The following is a 10,007-nucleotide window of genomic DNA, read 5'->3' as shown; positions in this document are numbered from 1 at the left end:
AGAAAACCCCAACTCTTATACCTTGAATGCAGCACAACAGCAAAAAACTCGTTACAAAATTTAAAACCTCGTGATTCTTTGAGAGAAAGAGAGACCAAATCCAAACACAATAGAGATAATGACCGGTCCAGTAGTGGTGACCAAAGGAGGCGGCTGCGGTGGTGGAAGTGGTAGAAAGCGAGCTGCTAAAGGAGGCGTCAAGAGCTGCGAAGAGGAAGAGCAGCAGAACCAGATTTCCTTCGCTGCGTTGCTTTTATCCGCTTTAAGGAAATCCATGGTTTCTTGTCGTGTTGATAGGGAAGATGAAGCGATTTCCCCCTCCGTCGTTCATCACATGGAAATTGGGTGGCCAACCAATGTTCGACACGTAAGCCATGTGACCTTTGATCGGTTCAATGGGTTCTTGGGCCTTCCCGTTGAATTCCAATTTGAGGTACCATGTAGGGTTCCAAGTGCAAGGTAAATCCCCACTGTTGCTCGTCTTCCTCCCATATTTTTTGTTTGTTTAAAGAAGATTTCAGCTGGGTTTTTAATTTTTTAGTTGCTTAAAGTTGAAATGTTAGTGTTTTTTTGCATTTTAGATCTTAATGAGTACATTTCTTTCTGATTTCTTGCATTTTAAACTAAATTATAGTAAGAATAATCGTGATTTTTTTAAATGTATTTTTTCCTGGCAGTGCGACTGTATTTGGGATCTCAGCCGGATCAATGCAATGCTCATTGGATTCAAAAGGGAATAGCATCCCTACTATACTGTTGCTGATGCAGGAGCGGCTTTATTCACAAGGAGGACTTAAGGTTTTCAATTTCATTATATTCCAATGTAATATTCACTTCTATATGTGATTATCTGGTTATGATTTTAATACTGTTTAATTGTTCTTATTTGCAGGCAGAAGGGATTTTCAGGATAAATCCTGAGAATAGCCAAGAGGAGCTTGTAAGAGATCAGCTGAACTGGGGCATCGTGCCGGATGACATTAATGTTCACTGCCTTGCAGGCCTTATAAAAGCCTGGTTTAGGGAGCTTCCTTCAGGGGTGTTGGATGGGCTTTCCCCGGAACAGGTTCTCGGTTGCGATAATGAGGATAAATATGTTGAACTCGTGAAGCAACTAAAGTCGATGGAAGCCGGACTGCTCGATTGGGCGGTTGATCTTATGGCGGATGTTGTTAAAGAGGAGGGATCAAACAAGATGAATGCAAGGAATATTGCTATGGTTTTTGCTCCGAATATGACTAAGGTAAATATTTGGGAGATTGTTTGATCAAAGATGTGCTTTAAATGTTCATAATAGGTTGATTGTCTTTTGTCTCTTGAAACAGATGTCTGATCCACTGACGGCTCTGATGCATGCTGTTCAAGTTATGAACTTACTACAGACCTTGATTGTGAAAACACTACGGGAGCGTGAAGAGACTGCAAGTTCATCGTATGCATTTGATGGCCCCACGGATGATGAGTTTGATTGTCGTAGTCTGCAAGAGATAAATACGAGCTGTGAAGAGCCTATGACAGATTACGATAATTCCCTTTATGCTAACTCTAGTGGAGATGACAATGAATATGAAGACGAAAATGAAATCGAGCCATTAGGTGAAATAGCGGTGTGTTTCTCGAGGGAACTGCATGATGAGAAGAAGAAGGATGTCACGTATAGTTTTTTTGGAGGAACCAGCTGGTGAATAACATGCGAGTACTCCTCCAGGAAGTTGTTCAGGCCGCAATGTTGTTATGTTTACTGGCAGCAAGAACGAGAATTCGAGCTTGAATACGAGTGATAGAGAAAGCATTGATGATTTGGAGATGACACGCCAGTGAGTACTGTAGGCTGACTATGTTTAGAACAATATTGGTGTCTCTTCCATCAGGCGGTTTCTTTGGTAAATCGATAAAGTTGGGTCGGGTTTTGGTTGAAAGTCTGGTAGGGGAATGCATTGGATTGTTTGCTTGAATCACTGGTTCAGCAAGGGGTGAGCCTGAACTTGTGTGTGCATGTCCCGAAATTATAACATCGATTTGTTTGAAGATAAAAAAATTGGGTCCGATGTTAATGTCAAGCCTCTTAGATGCATGTAGGCAGATGTGCAAAATTAGGGAGTTAGATTCAGCTTTATAGGGGAAGCTGTGGTTTATTTTCAGTGTTAAGGTTCCAATTTAAGTCATTTAGACTTTAGTTGTGCACACTAAGTTGACTATTTGATTGTCTTATAACGAATGAATGACGAATGCATAATTTTATGTTAATATTTTAAGGGGAGGTGTATTTATAAAATTTTAGTATTGATAGATATATATTTTTAATAAAAAATATAAAGAAAATATCTAAAAAAATATAAAAGTTTAATATTTTGGTTGTTTTGGAAACCGAGGTATTTTGGTTGCATGATGTTGGAAAGTTATTATAATATGTTGTTTGGTTTTAGATTAATGGAAGAAAAGGTGAGTGGAGAAAAATGATAAGTTTTAGATTAATGGTAAAAGTAGTGAGAAAAATAACGGAGGTGATTTGTTTGTAAGTTTTAGATTAATGGAGGAAATAGTGAATGAAAAAGAAGATCGATGAATTTTAGACTTATGGGTATGTAAAGAAGAAGATGGATTACAAATTTATTATATTATTTTTTAATTAAAATTAATTATATTTTAATTTTATATCAAAATATTAGTAAGATTATTATACATGATTTATCAATATATTATTGGTTAAAGATTAAAGAATATTCTTTTAACTGAGCAGACAATTATGTATTTAGTGAGTCAATTATTTGTGATTTTATTTTGTGCATTCAATTATTTTTTTCTTCAAAATCATCACTAATGTTATGCTTTGTTTTCATGGTCATTCGTCGTTAAAAAATTAAGATGATGTTAACATGTCACCATAAGATAATAACATGTCATCATTGAAAAATTAAGGGTGAGTGACAAAATGAAAGAAAAACATAACTTTAGTGATGATTTTGAAAATAAAAATGGTTAACTGACCAAAATGGAGCCAATGTGATATTTTGGATGACTAAAAAATGTATAAAATAAAAATATAATTTAAATATTTGTTTTTCATTTAATATTTTATTATAAATAATGAACCTTTTCTTCGTGGTTTTCACTTTATAACGTCTTATTTTTTAGAGAAAATAATCTCAGTGACCGAAAATGCCTTATAATATACGATTTTGACCATTTTTTTCTGATTTGCCAAAATGACCAACAAAATCGCAATGCGATCTCTAAATCGCAACGCGATCTCTAGTATCGCAAATCAGTTTCCAGATTCGCAACGCGATTTTGACTATCGCGTTGCGATTTTCTATCGCAACGCGAATATGTAAATCGCAACGCGATTCTGACTATCGCAACACTGAATTTCAAATTCGCAACTTATTTAGTTTCGCAACACAAATGTTTTGGGTATATAACTACGCAGCAGCATCAGCTCATAACTTAAATCCATAAATCGTAACTCATTCCATCTCCATCTATCACTCTCTCCGGCGATATCCGTTCCTATATCCAACGACATCCTATATCCAACGACATCCTTCCCCATCCGGCAACAGGTTTTAGTTTCGCAGCTCGTTTGTTTAGTAAATTAATTTACAGTAATGAAATCATCTAATGTTGATCATGTTTGGATAGATTTGTGTTTTTGGAGGGTCATGAGAATGTTCATGGTGTTTTACAATATGCTTTACCATGAATCTTCAACTAAAACTGGCATTAAAAAAGTTAACTTATGAAACTCTAATGTTACGTGTTGCAAATAAATTGAATTTAGAGCCCCTAAGTGGATTTAGGCTATCTTATCAGAGAAAAGGTAAAGTTTATTTGTTAACCGATAATGAAGATGTTGAACGATTCATTGCTTACATTAGTGTTTCGCAAGATAATGTTACATTGTATGTTGTTGAACCTAGAAGTAGTGAAGTTGGGTCAGTAGCGGGTAGTAATCAACTAAGTTTTTCAACCCCAGTTTATGGTGCTCAAAATTTAATGGTTCCACCACAATTTCATCACCAAGCAAATTTTGTTTCACCACATTTCCAATACCAAACACAATCTCAAAACCCACAACATTTCCCTAATCCAAATCCCAATCAACTTTCAGCACCAAATTTCGGTTTTCGTATTGACTAGTTAGACGATGATGAGCCAACAGAAAAAATTGTGAGTACTAGTCAGTATTCGAAATTTGATCTTGGTTAATACCCGGACTTTGATCTTGGTCAATACTCAGATTTTGATGATGTTTCAGCAGAAGAAACAGACCATGCATGTAATGATTTTGATATTGGTCAATACCCGAATTTTGATGATGAAACAGCCACTGCCGAGAAAGATGCTGTTGATGATAATGAGGAGGAAGTTACGACTGTGAATGAACATGTTGAACATCCATTATGCAATTCATATAACCCTGAAGAAGAAAAAGAAGAAGAAGAAATCCCCGAAGAAAGTGCCACGGGAGTATAACTGGAATATGTCAGAATTACTTCAGATACCGGAAGAAGAGTTGGTAAAGATATCAGTTGATTGTTACACAAAAATTATTCGTATCAAGAAAGATGATTGTTTTGATACAAAGGAAGACTTGAATAGCTTTGTATACGAAATGTGGGAAGATGGCTATCAACTAAAAGTTAACAAATCAAGCAAAGATCGTTTCGAAACAAGGTGTATGATTGACAAACTGTACGTGGTGTATGATTGCAAAGAGGATAAAAGATTGCGAAATGTTTCAAGTTAGGACTTTTATTGATAAACATACATGTTCAAGAACCCAAGTTTTTCTTCACCATATCGCTCATATGGTGTCAAGCAAAAGGCAATCAAAATCGCAATCAAAATCAAAATCCCAATCACAACAGGCTTCACCTTTTTGGACTATTAACTTAGGTGATTTTTAAATGCAAACGTTGTATTATGTGTATTTTATGTATAAACTTTTAACATTTTCAGTTAGGCATGTATTAGTAACTTGAGTTTGAACATTGCTATGATATGTTCAGTTGTTATCACTTATTACACATTCATTTGAATATCGCAACGCGAATTTGACTATCGCAACGCAAATTTGACTATCGCAATGTGAATTTGATTATCGCAACGGGAATTTGACAATCGTAACGAGAAAATCGCAAAGCGTATTAGACTATCGCAACGCGAATTGACTTTCGCGTTGCGATTTTGGCTTTCGCATTGCGATTTTAACTTTAGCATTGCGATTTTGAGTTTAGCGTTGCGAAAGTGTACCTTCAACAGGTCTTTTGCCTTCAATATGATGCAGATTGAAATCAACAAATCAACTTTTACATTTCAATCAATTAAACAAGCACAAATAAGAATTATTTACACATCAATTAAACAAATCAACTTTTACAAATCAATTAAACAAGCAAAAAATAATAATAATTCTTATTTTCCTCATCAATTAAACAAATCAACTTTTAAGAATCAATTAAACAATAAAAAAAAGTGTACCCCAGACAGTTCTTTATGCACTCATACATCAATTTCACGCAGCTTACTTCAGGATTAACCTGCAGAAACCAAACATTTGCTCAAACAACATTTTCTACACATCTAAAACCAACAAACAGCAAATTATTGAATTCTAGGTACTTAACAACACTTGCATTTGACTTACCAATTGTTTATGGACACTTTCATAACGTGGATGCAGGTAGGCAACGTCTCGCATATATCGCTCTAGCCATAAAATGCCGAAACCACAAGCCTATTGCACCTCTATCTCTATCGGTGGGAGGTAGAAACTGTATACTTCCTGTCGTCAAACGCTCCAAGCACATGCATACGAGAGGACCACAATCCCCTCTGGCTCCCTACGTTTGTTGTGGCGCGGTCTCGTCTCTGATAACTGTAACATTGAACTTATTTGGCTTCTTGTTTCCAGAATAAATCCAATAATTAATCGCATCCAAGAATTTAGCAAAATGAGAGCTCTATCCCTTAATAATATCTCTCAAATCAGACAATGATATGTAATTTATCATGCTGTCATATACTATTGTCTTCAGGGATGGGAGCTAAAGCTCGACGAGAAACCAATGATTATGTTCCAAAACAGGGATAAACACCTGTAATCATAAGTAATAATTCAATTGCGCACTTATTTATGAACACCTTTAAAATATTTAAAAAAATAAATACTAACCTTATCGACCTCCCACCATGCAGGATAAAGTTTAGCTTGTCCATTACCCAACACATATGATTCATCTCGTTGATTCTTCAAGTGAACTACGTGAAAAGACGTCGGCATAATTGTATATCGCGTATTTTTTTTATTTTTCCTCAGTTTCCTCATTATTAGAAGACGTGACACCCATGCATCAATATGTTGTTTTACAAAAAAAGACATATTAGTGAATTACATAAATTTAAAAAAATTAATCAAAAGAAATATAAGAAAATATAAGACTTACCCCATCGAAATAGCCAATGTCTTCAACCTCTAATAACACACCCCACCAAGACCGATCAAGCAACAAATACATATCATCGTTGAGTTTGTATATATCAGCGTAACACCCCTGGCTCCGCTCATGTAGATAAAAATCAAATGCGGTCTTAGCCCAAAGGGTATTATCCAGAATTGTTTCCGGTAGTTTTCTCCTATCCACTTCATCTGCCGGAATGGTACTGGCCGGTAACTCATACGAAAGCCAACACTCATCCATCATGTCCGGCACGTGAGAGGGTTTCTCAATAATTTGACATATTACGCCGTGTGAATCGGGCTCTTGAATGGTGGAAGAGATCTCTTCAACGATGACATGGGTCTCTTGAACGGTGGGAGGGGACTCTTGAGGGATGATAGGAGCCTCTTGAACGATAGGAGAGCCCTATTGAACGATGACAGGTGAGTTGGGCTTCTTCTTACGGAGTCTTTGCACTATTGGGGTGAACGGATACGTAATGGCACGTGCACGCCGTGTTATGCGTGAACCCCATCGTGCAAGAAAAACCCGACGTAAAGCATCCACCTTATCGGGTCATTAAAAATAAATTAATACATAAATCAATAAATAGACATGATATAAACAGTGAAAACAAAGACATATTTTCAAACATGCACGGTATTCACCAAGTCATTATTCTATCATAGTTCACAAATGCATCAGATACATTCCAGAAGTAAGCACTTATAAACATTTAAAAGGACAACATAGGTTTAGTGCATGTTCAAGGACAAATAAGAGTAGTAGTTATTCTTGAAACTTAAATTTGCAACACTGTGAAGTTAGTATTGTCTTTGTCTTTGGTTGAAGTAATGCAATCCATTCAAGTTTCAATTTGCAGAAGAAGAATAGTTTTTGAAACTTAAAATCACAACACGAAACTTAAAATCGCAACGCGAAAATGACTATCGCAACGGGATAATCGTAATGCGAAATAAAAATCGCAACGAGAAAACCACAACGCGAAACCAAAATCGCAACGCGAATTTTTTCATTTTCGCATTGCGATTTTCACGTTGCGATTTTTATTTCGCATTGCGATTATCCCGTTACGATAGTCAAATTCGCGTTGCGATAGTCATTTTCTCGTTGCGATTTTAAGTTTCGTGTTGCGGATATTCTTCTTCTGCAAATTGAAACTTGAATGGATTGCATTACTTCAACCAAAAGACAAATACTAACTTCACAGGGTTATTACTGTTTAGCAGTATTGGTAGCAACCGAATGAATTTACTAAGCAATCTAAGTGAAATGGTTAATCTAAGTGAAATTACGAGTAAATCAAGTTAAATATGAAATATTTTAAACTTATCTCGTTGCGTAGAGTAGAACTCTTTGCAACGATGCTACCATCTCACGTAGAGCGGCTACTCACCACGTAAAGTAGATACCTCATCACGCCATGCACCATTGTCATCACGTAAGTACTGACCCCCCGCAAGGCATTGACCTCATCACGTAACTCCCCTAACTCATCCCGTGGAGGTGGAGAACAGGGAGATAAATGTCGTGGCATCTTTGTCGGTCGCCTATCATGAGGTGATGGTGGAGAAGAGGCTCGATGATGTGACGGAATAAGTGATGGCTCTCGTTGTAGAGGTGTATAGTGTGGTCGATCAGGTGATGGCTCTGGGTGAGGTATTGGCTCTCGAAGTGGAGGTTGCTCATCATCCGTGCCATCAAAAAAATGCTTACTAGCTTGCCACCAATCAGTGGCAAGCTCAGCCTCCGTGGGTGTCAGCCTCTGTAATGGAGTGTTGGCGGCCTCCTAACAATATAAAAGCTCAAACAAAGTTAAACGTGTACTAGTAATAACTTGTTTATATATGGTAGTATTTGTGTTAACTTACATCATTTATTGTCGTATACCATAGTAACTCTTCCCAATCCAACACCGTCGTTTCCTCTCCAGGAAATAGCCCTAGGAATATCTTTGAAGTTTTAATGCATGTTTGCATGTCGGGAAAAGCCTCAAATATCCAAATCAAACAAGATAATACACAAACATTAGTAATTGTTAAAAATTAATTATAATTTTGGAAACATTATATAGAAATTCTTACCTTAAAGGCCCAAATAAAGCTGACAAAGTGTATTGGAACCATCGCCACGCAAACTTTTTCGGTCATCAAAGGCAGCGATAACTTATTCCAGGTAGCTTTCCATAGATACGAACCCCACGGAAACAAGTTCTATGCATTTAGGTCCACTACCAATAATATTAGGTCTTTAGGAATAGGTTGTCTGGCCTCTCTGCCTAAAAAGTCGGCATGCAAAAGTACTAAAAGGCATACTCGGACAACATCGACGTCATCCATCCGAGTAAAACCATCTTTCTTATTAATTAATCTCATCAAGTCGTCGACGTGTAAATTCGGCTTCTCTATTGACAGCTCAGGAAAAACCTGGGATAACCATGATAGGCGGGTAATATGACTAGTGTATTGACCTACATCATCGTGTCCGAAGCGTAGACCAGTGATTAAGCAAAACTCCTCCCGCCCTTAACACGTATACGCCGGTGGCCTGAAGCAAGTATCTTCAAACAATTTTCTTTGTACAGGTGAAAGCTTCGACGCAATTGTAGTGACTATGCTTATTTTATTCCTTAAGGTCAATTGAGCTGAAAAAAAGTTCTACAAAAACAATAAACATACCAAGTTAGATATACCAAAAACTACACTGTGAAGATATACAAAAAACAATAATAAACATAAATAGTAGTAGTAGTTTATTCTTCAAACTTAAATTTACAACACTGTGAATTTCGTATTTGTCTTTGTTTTTTGGTTAAAGTAATGCAATTCATTCAAGTTTCAATTTGCATAAGAAGAATAGTTTCTGAAACTTAAAATCGCAACACGAAAATCAAAATCGCAACACGAAAATGACTATCGCAACGCGAATTTGACTATCGCAACGAGATAATCACAACACGAAATGAAAATCGCAACGCGAAACTAAAATCGCAACGCGAAACTAAAATCGCGTTGCGATTTTCATTTCGCGTTGTGATTCTCGGTTTCAAATAGTCATTGTCTAAAATTGAAACTTGAATGAATTGCATTACTTCAGTCAAAAGACAAAACTAAGACAAATACTAACTTCACAGGGTTAAAGACTAAACAGTTTAGCAGTATTGACAGCAATCGAATGAATTTAATTAGTAATCTAAGTGAAATGGTTAATCTATTATTGAAATTACCAGTAAACTTATCATTAATTTCAATATGAAAAACCTAATAATAATGCAAAAATTTTAAAATAAAAAATTAAAAAATTAACCCTCGGTGGTTGATTGGTTGCTTTTTTTCTGAATGATTGTGGGGTGTCTCTGAGAGATGGAGATAGACGGATTTCGCCGGATGTGGGGACGGATTTCGTCGGAGATGGGGACGGATGTCGCCGTAGAGAGTGAGAGATGGAGATGAGACTGAGTTGTGATTTAGGGTTTTAGGTAATGAGTTGCGATTACTGGATATATTAATATTCGTGTTTGGAATTTGAAAATAAAATATGCGT

At 36.4% G+C, this 10,007-nt stretch overlaps 1 pseudogene; it reads left to right on the top strand.

The window, feature by feature from the left end:
- LOC120161014 lies at positions 1–2,208 on the top strand (annotated as a pseudogene).
- The last annotated feature ends 7,799 nt before the right edge of the window (positions 2,209–10,007 follow it).

Source organism: Hibiscus syriacus, unplaced genomic scaffold (genome assembly GCF_006381635.1).
Source record: "Hibiscus syriacus cultivar Baekdansim isolate YM2019G1 unplaced genomic scaffold, ASM638163v2 tig00111398_pilon, whole genome shotgun sequence".
NCBI classification, from domain to species: domain Eukaryota; kingdom Viridiplantae; phylum Streptophyta; class Magnoliopsida; order Malvales; family Malvaceae; genus Hibiscus; species Hibiscus syriacus.
Note: the sequence above shows the minus strand (reverse complement) of the source record. Positions and strands in the feature narration are given on the sequence as shown.